Source organism: Ursus americanus, chromosome 2 (genome assembly GCF_024610735.1).
Source record: "Ursus americanus isolate L20-20 chromosome 2, mUrsAme1.1.p, whole genome shotgun sequence".
In the NCBI taxonomy this organism is placed as follows: Eukaryota; Metazoa; Chordata; class Mammalia; order Carnivora; family Ursidae; genus Ursus; species Ursus americanus.
The window spans coordinates 76824391-76836707 of record NC_142128.1 but is presented as its reverse complement, the minus strand read 5'-3'; the positions used below and the strand labels follow the sequence as shown (position 1 = coordinate 76836707).

Genomic DNA, 12317 nt, shown 5'->3' with positions numbered 1-12317 from the left:
AAGACAGTTTTAAAAACAGTGAAAGAATCTATTGCCTTGCATTTTTAGGTATGATAATTATGATAATACCAATGCATAAAAATTGGAACCAAGTTATTTCAAACTAAAAAAATCTAAGGAAAATATATATGCAAAATATGATATCATTAGTGATTATTCTAATAATAGGCTGAAAACACATATATACTTTTTACACATAAACTAAATCATAGTTGTTCACTGGTCTTGACTTATGGATCCTTAGAGTTCTTAAACATGAATCTTAATCTTTCGAGGTGGCCTAGATGATGCATTTGGTTTATCAATGTTGATGGCGTGGAAAATTCTCAAAGGAAAGAACTCTGCACATCTCATCCTATGACTCCTCTCTTTAAAATCCTTCAGTGGCTTTCTGTTGCTTTTTGGTAGAGTAAACCTTTCATTGGGTCAACAAGGTTGGACCTAATCGCCTCATTAACACATCACTAGACACATCTCTCACTCTCTTAGCTTCACCACCTCTGGCCTTCTGGTTCCTCAACCTGTTATGCTCCCTACACCAACTGATTTTTAGAAGGGATAATTCCTTCAGGTATCTACTTAGATCTCATTTCCTCTCCCCATGCCCTACATTCTGCTCTTACTCTCCTTACTCATTCTCCCTAATTCTGCATCATAAAAGATCTGGGAATTGTGATGATGGTAAAGCAGGGTCCACTCCTTGAGCGTTCTGGGGGGTGTTGGGAAGTGAGGGGGCAGGAAGGCCCTTGGAAGGAACAATCCTGCTTGGTTGCTTTGTCTCTGTCATGCAAATGATTGGGATTTCTGTTCGTTAAAAACAAAGCTGTTTCCTTCTCTTCATCACGATCTTGTGTATCCTCATGGTTCCCGGGGTGGGTGGAAGGCTGTATTAAATGGCATGTGGGATTCTCTGGGTCTAAGAATCTAGCTTTTCTCCTGGGTAAACTATCTTTCTGTTCTTAGGCTCAGTTATTATGTTCCTTCTATGTTTCAAAATGTCTGTTCCAAGATAGCCCAAAGGATTGATGAGAAATATTAAAGCAGTTGAAGGCGCAACTGAATGATTGCCCTTTGTGAATTTATTTTCATTCTTTTTTTTTTTTTAAGATTTTTAAAATTTATTTGTCAGACAGAGCAGGGGAAACAGCAGGCAGAGGGAGAAGCAGACTCCCCACTGAGCAGGGAGCCCACTGTGGGACGCCATCCTGGGACCCTGGGATCATGACCCAAACCGAAGGCAGTTGCTTAACCGACTGAGCCACCCAGGTGTCCCAATTTATTTTCATTCTTAAGGCAAAACCATCACATGCGTGCTGGTAAATGTGTAACAATCAACCATATGGGGGAGAGGGGGGAAGCGTGTATTTGCAATATTTGCTTGTTTCTATGGTGGAAATTCTCCCACCATGGCCACTTTCAAGCTACCAACGTGCAGTAGCACACCACTCTGTAGCATTTCCACTGGACAGAAAAAATAGGTGCAAATAACTTCAAGGAGGCAGATAATAGTAAAGTAATAAAAGTAAATAAAAAGTAAATAAAAGTAAATATACAGTAAAGTAGTAAAATAATTAGAATGCGATGAGTTTTGAGTATTTATCTTTATTTTTAACATAATTTATTTAATTCTAATTTAATTTAATGTTGAATAATGACTTTCTTTAGCAACTGGCTTGCAAAATTCCTGAAAATGTAAAAATTAATTCTCATAAACTGGTGTGAATCAGCTTAAGCACATACTGAACACCATTTTCTCCCCTTAACATAAACAGTCTGTTCACATTGAGATTCAGCAAACATGAAACTTAAACTTCCTGATTCCCTGTAGGAAATTAACTTCTGTATAAAATTAGAGTTGTGAGTTAGGTATTAAAAGTATTGCAAGTAAGAAAGGTTAAGAAATGTTACACTGATCTTTTCTAACTGTCAGGTGATTTTGTTGTTGTTTCAGTATGTTTTTCCCATGAAAGAAACACACACCAACTTAATAATGTATGGAAATTTAAATCTTTATATCTAATGGTTTACAGTATTACTCAAATGCTGTCTGCTAACCCACAGCATTATTATCACCTGACATCAGGTTGAAAATGAAGATTCTCAGGTACTATCCAGAATTCTTGAATCACAGTCTGCACTTTGACAAGATCCCGAACTGATCTACACGCACAGTGCATTTTTGAGAAGCACTGACAGACTGAGAATCAGCTTGAAGTTAGGCAAGTCTGGCTCTAGAACAACACTGTGATGATGGAAATGTTCCATATCTGTGCTGCTCAAAACATTAGCTGTTAACCACATGGGGCTATTGAGCACGTGAAATGTGGCTAGTGCCTGAAGAAGGTCTCCTTGAGTATTCAGTGAAGTACTGGATTGGCACATGTGTATGAGGAAATTATTCAGATTGGGAAAAAACCATCCAAGAAGTTTAAAGAGAATAGTGCTTACCGCTAGGAGATCCAGGAATGGTGCCTGTTCCTATAAATCCAGTGCTTCATACAGTGTAGCAAATATTAAGTGCTTAGCTAGTGTTACTGTTGGTGTTGGTGTTGAATCCTTATACTCTTAAGAAAGTTAATGTTATTAACCCTCATTTATAGATGAAAGCAGAGGAGCAGAGAGGTTAAGTAACTTGTCCAAGATCACACAGCCAATAAGGGGTAGAGCTGAGTCTCAAAATGGTTCTATTTGACTTCAAAACTCATTTTTTCAACCACAATGCTGACCTAACTCCAATAGGAGATTATGTTTTTCTCCTCTGCTCTTCAGTACTGAGCTTGCTCCAAATCAACTGGATCTCAGTAAAAGTTGATCCTCAAAAGTGTTTGTGGGTAAGAGATGGTCCTTCCATAATCCATTTCTGGAAAATGTCAGTACTCCCTAGGAAGCAGCTCACACATATTTCCCATTTTCCCCTGCACTGATGCTAACGTGATTTCTTAAATCCTGACAACATGTGGGAAGTTAATTTGAGACTTGCCCTTTCTGCTAGAAACTAGAAGTATAGGACAGTGAATTGGTGATCTGAATAGCTGTCTGGACTTCTTTCCATTACTTTGTCAATCATGGCACTGCTCTCTGCCCTGGGTTTAATGAGTTTATTTTTAATGTCCCCATGTGAAATAATTTTCCCCATTCACAAACTAAAATGCTCTGTAATTTGCAACTCTTCCCTGGTTGCCTTCCCAACCCTGATTGATAACTTGATTGTCTTTTTTCATGTCATCCCCTAACGTCTAGGCACAGTTGTCTTGCCATGCTGGTCACCTCAGGGGCTCTCTATCATCTCCAAGACCAAGTAGAAAGTTTGTATTTTTGGTTTATGTAAGCCACATGTCAGCTGTGGATCTGTGACCCACTGAGACCGAAATAGGATCACCTCAATTCTAGGAAATTCATGTTTGTCTCCAAGATCTCTGTGTCTCTGCATCTTCTGCATGAATACTCCTACTTCTGGGCTCAGCTTTTATTGGGTAGTGCCTCTGCAGGTATGTAATTCTGCTTTGTACGTTCTTTAAGCATTTAAGAACTGCCCCCCCCCCCAATTTGGCTTTGAGGTTAGCTGACTTAAAGCTAATTTGGGGGAGATTTCTATTGTATCAGTGCAAATGACTTCAAATTGAACATTAGATATTCTTTTTTTTTTTTTTTTAAGATTTTATTTATTTATTCGACAGAGAGAGAGACAGCCAGCGAGAGAGGGAACACAAGCAGGGGGAGTGGGAGAGGAAGAAGCAGGCTCCCAGCGGAGGAGCCTGATGAGAGGCTCTATCCCAGGACTCCGGGATCATGCCCTGAGCCAAAGGCAGACGCTTAACGACTGAGCCACCCAGGCGCCCCAGATATTCTTTTTGTGAAATGCCTTTTAGCTACTCCCACATTACTGGACTTTTACCCTACATGGTCTCCAACTGTGCATCGTATCTCTGATTCTCCTCTTACCCTCCCTGTTTAGAAGCTAAAATATATTTCTTTCTTTGCTTTAGGAAGACCACTCTAGCCACTTTCTAAAATATTTACCATGATGCCTGCTGATATTCATATTCTTTGGTCTACCAATAAGCAGCAGTCCAAATATTGGCTCAAAAAATTACAGTAACCTCCCCAAGAGGAATTCTGGTGCCAACTGTTAAGACAATACATTTGTTGCTTCCATTGACCTAAGTTTTGCTTACATTTCCAGCCTCATCTCCCCACTAGTGTACGTGCTATTTCTGCTATCAACATACTATGTTTTTCTTCATTTCCGTATTTTAAAAAGTGTCACTACTTCTGCTTGGAAGTCCCTTCCATCCTCCCATTAAAAAAAATATATATATATATATATATATATTAGATTATTTATTTATTTAAGAGAGAGTGAAAGTGAGCGAGAGAGAGCACAGAGGGAGAGGGAGAAGCAGACTTGATGCTATCAACATATTGTGTTTTTCTTCATTTCCGTATTTTAAAAAGTGTCACTACTTCTGCTTGGAAGTCCCTTCCATCCTCCCATTAAAAAAAAAAAAATATATATATATATATATTAGATTATTTATTTATTTAAGAGAGAGTGAAAGTGAGCGAGAGAGAGCACAGAGGGAGAGGGAGAAGCAGACTTGATGCCAAAAGGAGAGCCTGATGCGGGACTCGATCCCCAGACCCTGAGACAATGATCTGAGCTGAAGGCAGACGCTTTAACCGACTGAGCCACCAGAAATATATATATTTAAAGGGAAAGTTGTGCCTCTTATACGATATAAAATTCTTTAAAAATCAAAGATTTTATATAACTCATTAATTAATGTGGGAACTAGTAAGATGCTACAACACGTTCAAAGGACAGTCTAGAGAGCAGAAACATGTATGGGCCATACAAGCCATCAAGAACACAGAGATAAATTTGCTTCAGAAATGCAAAACTGGTTTATTCCACATTGGGGGAGGAAGACCAATGGAAGCTCCATCAGAAGAAAATGCATTTGTGCACCTCTGGACAAAATTAATCTGCACTGCTCTAAGTTGTCCACAAATTACAGAGTTATAAGTAGCTCAAAGGCCACGAAGGGCACAAAGACCCCATAAAACCAGATATCTTTGGAGGATGTGCTAGACACCACTTGGTTTTCATTAAACACACCCAGTAATCTTTTTGGTGCATTTCCAAGGAATTCACAATTTTTCTTTGTACTCCCTTTCTCTTCCTCTACCATCTTCTGCTCCTTTCTTCCTCTCTTTGCTCCCATTTCTAGTTCCCAGTGGTTGACTCAGACCTTTCTACATAGTCTCAACCTGTGTACTTAATAACCTGTCTACAGTTTGTGCAGAATCTGTATCACTAGCTTGCTAAACAGTGGGTTTTTTTTAAAAAAAATTATTTCTTTCTCCTTTTGAACAGAATTGGTAAACCATTTGTGTGCTTAGGCCTCTGGTTACTCTGGTGTTTCATTCTGCTGGGTTTGGAGGCTTGAATTAACTTGAACTAGCTGTACGGTTTCTTAATACATTTTTTCCATATCTTAGACTTCAATTTCTTCTGTACGATGTTGGAAGGTTGAATTAATTCAAATATTATTTTCTCTAACAAAGAAGGTAAGACCAAAAGGGACTTTGAGGAATTCCATATTTTCTGTCATTTGTTGCATTTTTATGCAAACATATTCTATAAATAGTCATCCTCTGCTTTATATATTCATTTACTTGCTCTAAGAATAAGGTTTGGTTGCCTGTAACATTTATCACAATTCTCAGAATATTAAGGGAGTTAGTTTCTGGCACTTGGTTTATAAGTTAATACAACTGACATTTATCTTTTGTCATTTCTGTATTTATGTCCTAAATGTAAACTATTTGCGGAGCTGTAGTGCTCTGGTTTTGTTATGTTCTTCTTTACTTTCTTCCTTCTTGGGATGATACATAATAATACTTGTGGAACTGTATTGTACTAGTCAATACCTTATAGAGGTAAATTGTATTAAGGCTCCTGAGAATTCATGCTATATAGTTCTTACTGGAAGATACTTTACCAAGTCATTTATTAGGTGGCCACAGAAGGGGCCTGTTGACACTGAGGCAGTATTTTTCAGAAAAAAGATGGCCAATGAGTAAACAAAGTGGCGTTTGAAGAGCAGAGGTGAGTAGGATCCCACGCTGGTGTAGAGAGAAATCTTGTGATCACAAGATCGTGTATAATGTGAACAAACTAAAGCTATCCAAACAGTGTCACAGTGATTCCCCAGTGACTTAAAAGCACAAATAAGAGTTACTGTTCTGCTGAATTTTCAAGTCGGAATCTTGCCCAATGTTAAGCACAGAGAGAAAAATCTTATGCTGTTCTCCTAAATGCTCTGGGTGCAGTTGGACAATCTTTTGTGTGGTTGAGGCTTTAAAAACTGCTGCTCACAAAGCTGTGGGGGTTGAGGATTGCCGGCCTGGGTCGGAGAGGAAGGCTCTGCCTGCAGCAGTGGGTAGAAAGCCAGGCTGCGGTAGATGGGGCCAACCTTAAGTGTATTGTCATGGAATGGACACCTTCATGGCCTCTGTCCACGGCTTCTCTTACAAGGCCTCTGCTATTTGTATATCTTCTTTGGAGACATGTCTGTTCATATCTTCTGCCCATTTCTTGACTGGATTTTTTATTTTTTGGGTGTTGAGTTTGATAAGTTCTTTATAGATTTTGGATACTAGCCCTTTATCTGATATGCCAATTGCAAATATCTTCTCCCATTCCATAGGCTGCCTTTTAGTTTTGTTGACTCTTTCCTTTGCTGTTCAAAAGCTTTTTATCTTGATGAAGTCCCGATAGTTCATTTTTGTCTTTGTTTCCCTTGACTTTGGAGACATGTCTAGCAAGCTGTTGCTGCAGCTGAAGTCACAGAGGTTGCTGCCTGGGTTCTCCTTTAGGATTTTGACAGATTCCTGTCTCACATTTAGGTCTTCCATCCATTTTGAGTTTATTTTTGTGTGTGGTATAAGAAACTGGTCCAGTTTCATTCTTCTTCATGTGGCTGTCCAGTTTTCCCAACACCATTTGTTGAAGAGACTGTTCTTTTTCCATTGGATATTCTTCCCTGCTTTGTTGAAGGTTAGCTGACCGTAGAGCTGACGGTCCATTTCTGGGTTTTTTATTCTGTTCCATTGATCATGTGTCTGTTCTTGTGCCAGTACGATACTGTCTTGATGATTGCAGCTTTGTAATACAGCTTGAAGTCCGGAATTATGATGCCTCTGGCTTTGGTTTTCTTTTTTAACATTACTTTGGCTATTTGGGGTCTTTTATGGTTTCATACAAATTTTAGGATTATTTGTTCCAAATCTATGAAAAATGCTGATGGTATTTTGATACAGATTGCATTGAATGTGTAGATTGCTTTGGGTAGCATAGACATTTTAACAATATTTGTTCTTCCAATCAGACATTTCTCCAAAGCGGATATACAAATGACCAACAGATACATGAAAACATGCTCAACATCACTTGACATCAGGGAAATACAAATCAAAACCACGATGAGATACCACCTCACGCCAGTCAGATTGCAAACTGGTTCAGTCATTCTGGAAAACAGTATGGAGGTTCCTCAAAGAGTTAAAAATAGAGCTACCCTATGACTGAGGAATTGCACTACTAGGTATTTATCCGAAGGCTACAAGCATAGTGATTTGAAGGGACACATGCACCCCAATTTTTACAGCAGCAATGTCCACACAGCCAAAATATGGAAAGAGTCTAGATGTCTATTGACAGATGAATGGATAAAGAAGATGTGAAATATATATACAATGGAATATTACTCAATCATCAAAAAGAATGGAACCTTGCCATTTGCAACATGAATGGACTAGAGGGTTTTATGCTAAGTGAAATAAGTTAGCCAGAGAGAGACAAATACCATATGATTTCATTCATATGTGGAAGTTAAGAAACAAAACAGATGAACATAGGGAAATGGAAAGAAAAATAAAATAAGATTAAAATTGAGAGGGAGGCAAACCATAAGAGACACTGAACTCTAGGAAATAAACAGGGTGCTGGAGGGGAGGTGGGTCGGGGGGAAGGATAATTGGATGATGGGCATTAAGGAGGGCATTTGATACCCTGGGTGTTATAAGCAACTGATGAATCACTAAATTCTACCTCTGAAACTAATAAAAAGTTAAAATATAGGAGAAGTAAATACACCACTAGCACAGATGGGGGTTATTTAAAAAAAAAGAGACAGTCCTCTGCTATAGCCTCCTGGAAAGATTAGTGGGGAGGGGGAGATTTTAGCTTCCAAGATGAACTCCTAGAATTCATGGTTTTTCTTCTTGCTCTTCTTGCACAGTGTCTCTCCTGTCACAAGCCCCTGAGCTGCAGGCAGGTTAGCTGCATCAACCAGTTTTAAACAGTAAAAGGGAATGGCAGGGCATAAAGTGTACAACCGAAAACGAACAGGCAAACAGTGATGTGCCAGACATCGTCCTCGTTGCCTTACGTTATGAATTTGTTTACTCTTCATTTTGCCTTGCAAAGCGGTAATCCATTAAAAAAGGAAAAGGCTCTTCTTGTTTTACACAATTTACAGTCCTAGTTAATCCCAAACCTTGGTGAGTTTAGTGTCTTGGTGTCTCTGGTTAATTGAGTTAATTTCTGTCCTCTAGTCCAAAGTGTCCCCCTGACCCCCCACCTCTTTCTCTTTTAATTTCTAAGGGAATAAATTCCATGTGTGAAGGTCGGCCATGTCCTTTTGCAGATGGCCAGACCCAGAAATATTGATTTGGCATTTGATACCATGACTGAAATCACACTGAATCTTCCAGCTTCCTATAATTCATGCTAAACATCTTGGTCTGCTTCTTTATCTGTTGATCTATCCATGATTTTCACCAGCAATATAGCTATGGTAGCAGGTCCTCAGGTGGCTTTGTGTGTCTTATATTTGATGAAAATCTTTGGGTGATAGTGAAAATAGGACTCTTTTAAAATAATTTTTTTTGGGGGTGGGGGCGCCTGGATGGCTCAGTCAGTTGAGCATCCAGCTCTTGGTCTCAGCTTAGGTCTTGATCTCAGGGTCTTGAGTTCAAGCCCCGCATTGAGCCTACTCAGGCCCTGTGTGGAGCTTACTTTAAACAAACAAACAAACAAACAAACAAACAAACAAACAAATTGTTTTTGGGTTATTTGAAACTGTATACCATAGAGTAATGAGGCCCAACTCTGTTTTTTATGATAACTAAGGATGTTTATTATATCCCCCCAAAATTGTCAAAAGCTACCAGTGTTCCTTTAAGAATAATAATAGCTAATGCTTCCACAGTGCTTGCACTGTGCCAGGCCCTGTTCTAGTTGCTGTATGTATGTTACCAAATCTTAATCCTCACAATAACGTCTGCCAGCAAAATTAGTTTGACTTGTTTCCTTCCTTCTATCATTTTCTTCTAATTCCAAGTCTCATGTGGATGCAGTAAGTGGTGAGACTTAATGTCACAAGCTTACGCTTGATTGCAAGGGAGGCTGTCAAGGCAGGCCCAGGTCTTTGCCTTGGGAGTTTGGACTCATCGTGAAGAATGTGACCACAATATGGGAATGTGTTTAAAAGATTCCAGGACACCATAAATTTAAATAATGCCACTATGGAGACACTGGAAGAAAATCAGGAATGTGGCATCACAGAAGCCAAGGGAAAAGTATGTTTCAAATGCCAACAAGAGGTCCAGTGCTGTGAAGAGTGAAAATATTCACCAATGACCTTAGTGAGAGCCATTTCTGCAGAGTGTTGGGAAGGGAGAGAGATGGATTGGACTGAGGAGAGAATAGGATCTGAGGAAATGAAAATAGTGACTTTAGGCAACTCTTTAAAGATCAGCAGTGAAGAAGGGGAGAAATATAGGATAGCAGTTGATAGAGTGGGAAGCGGGATCAGGCTTTTTTTTTTTTTAATTCGAATGTGAAGGATTCAGTGGAGAGAAGATGATGAAGATATAGGACAGAAAAGGTGTAATCAGTAATAGTAAGCTTCTGAGAAGGAGGCTGGGGATGGTATTCAGAACACACTACTGTTTCAAAAGGTGGAATAGATGAGAAAACAGTAGCAATGGTAGAGAGTGGCTGCCAGCTCGCTGAGGGCTCTGGTAGGGTAGGGAATCTTGCAGGTATAGGTAGCAATGCCAATCTGGCCTATTTCACAATTGCCTTCAGCATGGTTTAGCTGCCAAGATGCAGGCGCAGAGGGAACAGATAGTGTATTTATCTAGGATTGGGTTTATGAAATGATAAGGGTAGAGGAGTTTAAGATGTTGGTGAGAGAGTTACTAAACTGACAGACTATGTAATCAAAACTGAATGACGGGAAGTAAACATGGTGGTGGTGGCGGTAGTGTTAACTAACAGGGAGTTCAGCGACCTGAATGTCCCAAAGATACAGAAGGATGTTTGTGGTGGACAGTGGTTGAATAATCAAATTGGAAAGATAGAAGTTTTGGGTCAAAAGCATATGTGGTAGGCAACCTCTAAGAAAATTCACAATGGGATGCCTGGGTGGCTCAGTCGGTTAAGGTCTGCTTTCAGCTCAGGTCATGATCCCAGGGTTCTGGGATCAAGACCCGCATTGGGCTCCTTGCTCAGAGGGGAGCCTGCTTCTACCTATGCCTGCCGCTTCCCCTGCTTGTGCATGTGCTCTCTCTGACAAATAAATAAAATCTGGAAAAAATCAAAACACCAAGAATGTCTCCCTCTCATCTTTTCCTAAGGAACAGACTTAAGTAGGCCCTAAGAGGAGATGAAGTAAAGAAGATCTGTATGCAGCATTTTAGTACGATTGATGGCAAGGTCCAAACTGATGGAACCTACCCTGCTGGTTTTATGGATATCATCAGCATTGACAAGACAGGGGAGAATTTCCATCTGATCTATGACACCAAGGGTTGCTTTGCTCTTCATCAGATTACACCTGAGGAGGTTAAGTATAAGTTATACAAAGTGAGAAAGACTCTTTAAACCCATTGTAATTTGGTTGCTTCCCCAGTATTCCACTGAAAATGTATCTACTAAGGTCTCGATCACCAATGAATCATTAGATCCAGTGGACATTTTCCAGTGTTTGTAGCATATGGCATACGATGGTGTTCTTCATTTCTCCCACTTAAAGACTTTCTCCCTCTGCGCTTGTAGAAAACTGCTTCTCAGAGTTGTCCCTGCTTCCAAACTGCTCCTTCCCGGCCTCCTCAGAAGTCTGTAAATTGTTGATTTCCAATCTCTGGCTCTACTCAGATGTGTCTTTTGGGCTCTACACCTGTGTGTATCCACCTGCCTACTCAATATTTCTTTGTAATGTCCCACAAACACCTAAACTTTTTCAAAACTGAATAAAATTTTCCCTAAATTTATTTTAAGAAATGAAGAAGAGTAGTGTTATTTCTATTGATCATGGTCTTCAAAGGAGAAAGTTTACATGAATGTGGAAAAGTAGTGATTTGGATATGGTAGTGAGGGATTGGATGAATTCTCACTGCAGCTTCTGGCTTCTAGGCACACAGGCCACAGCAGATGAATATACCCTAAATGAGGGGGATCAGTGGGATTTCCAGCTTAGAGGAAAGCTAAGTCTCAGTTCAGAGGAGATGGGAAAGCCTTCAGTGATGAGATCAAGCTGAACTATAATTTCTTTTTTTTTTTAACTATAATTTCTTGACAAAGAAAGAAAGATTTAGAGTGTATAACTGAGAGAGGAAAGTAGCTGAAAGGAGGGAAATTATAAAGAAGCAAATCACTCACCGCATGAGCTTCTCGAGGACAAGTGCCAATCATTAGTATCTTTCCAACCTTCGAATCTATCCCAGTGTCTGGTATATGCTAGTCTCTGAGCAAATGTTTGTTATAATAAAATGAGACTGTTGTAAATGGCTTTTAATTATTTTCCACGAGGGGTATGCAGTAACAGATCCTGTTCTCTGATGGTAAGAGGAAATGAGAAAGAAGGATATTAACTTTGGGCATTTAGAAGGACATAACCCAATTCTACAAACATTTATAAATGTCTATTGAGTTAGCCACAGTTGAGTGCAACACCCACATTTGTGCATCCTTTCCCCCCAGTCACATAGATTGATGGACTATGATTCTCATTGTGGCAGATTCTCTCCCTTTCCCAGCACTCAGGAGGAGATATCTATAATAAAGAACAGGTCCTTCCAGTGGATATGGCCTATACACCTCTCTTCCTGTAAGTTTATTAGAAAAGAATTTTTGTTAACAAAAATTAAATATAATGAATAATACACCAGTCATTGGGTTATAGGAACTGAAATTTCTCTTGCTACAAATTCCCCGTTTTAGATATTTCACTCATGGTGGCAGA

General features: G+C 39.5%; 1 long non-coding RNA gene across 1 annotated transcript in view; it reads left to right on the top strand.

The window, feature by feature from the left end:
* Positions 1–11352, top strand: part of LOC123785823 (uncharacterized) — a 40055-nt gene extending 28703 nt beyond the window's left edge. Inside the window, exons 5-6 of the long non-coding RNA XR_006777778.2 lie at positions 3241–3488; positions 10711–11352. This is a non-coding gene — a long non-coding RNA (uncharacterized LOC123785823). The remainder of the gene's footprint in view (positions 1–3240; positions 3489–10710) is intronic.
* The last annotated feature ends 965 nt before the right edge of the window (positions 11353–12317 follow it).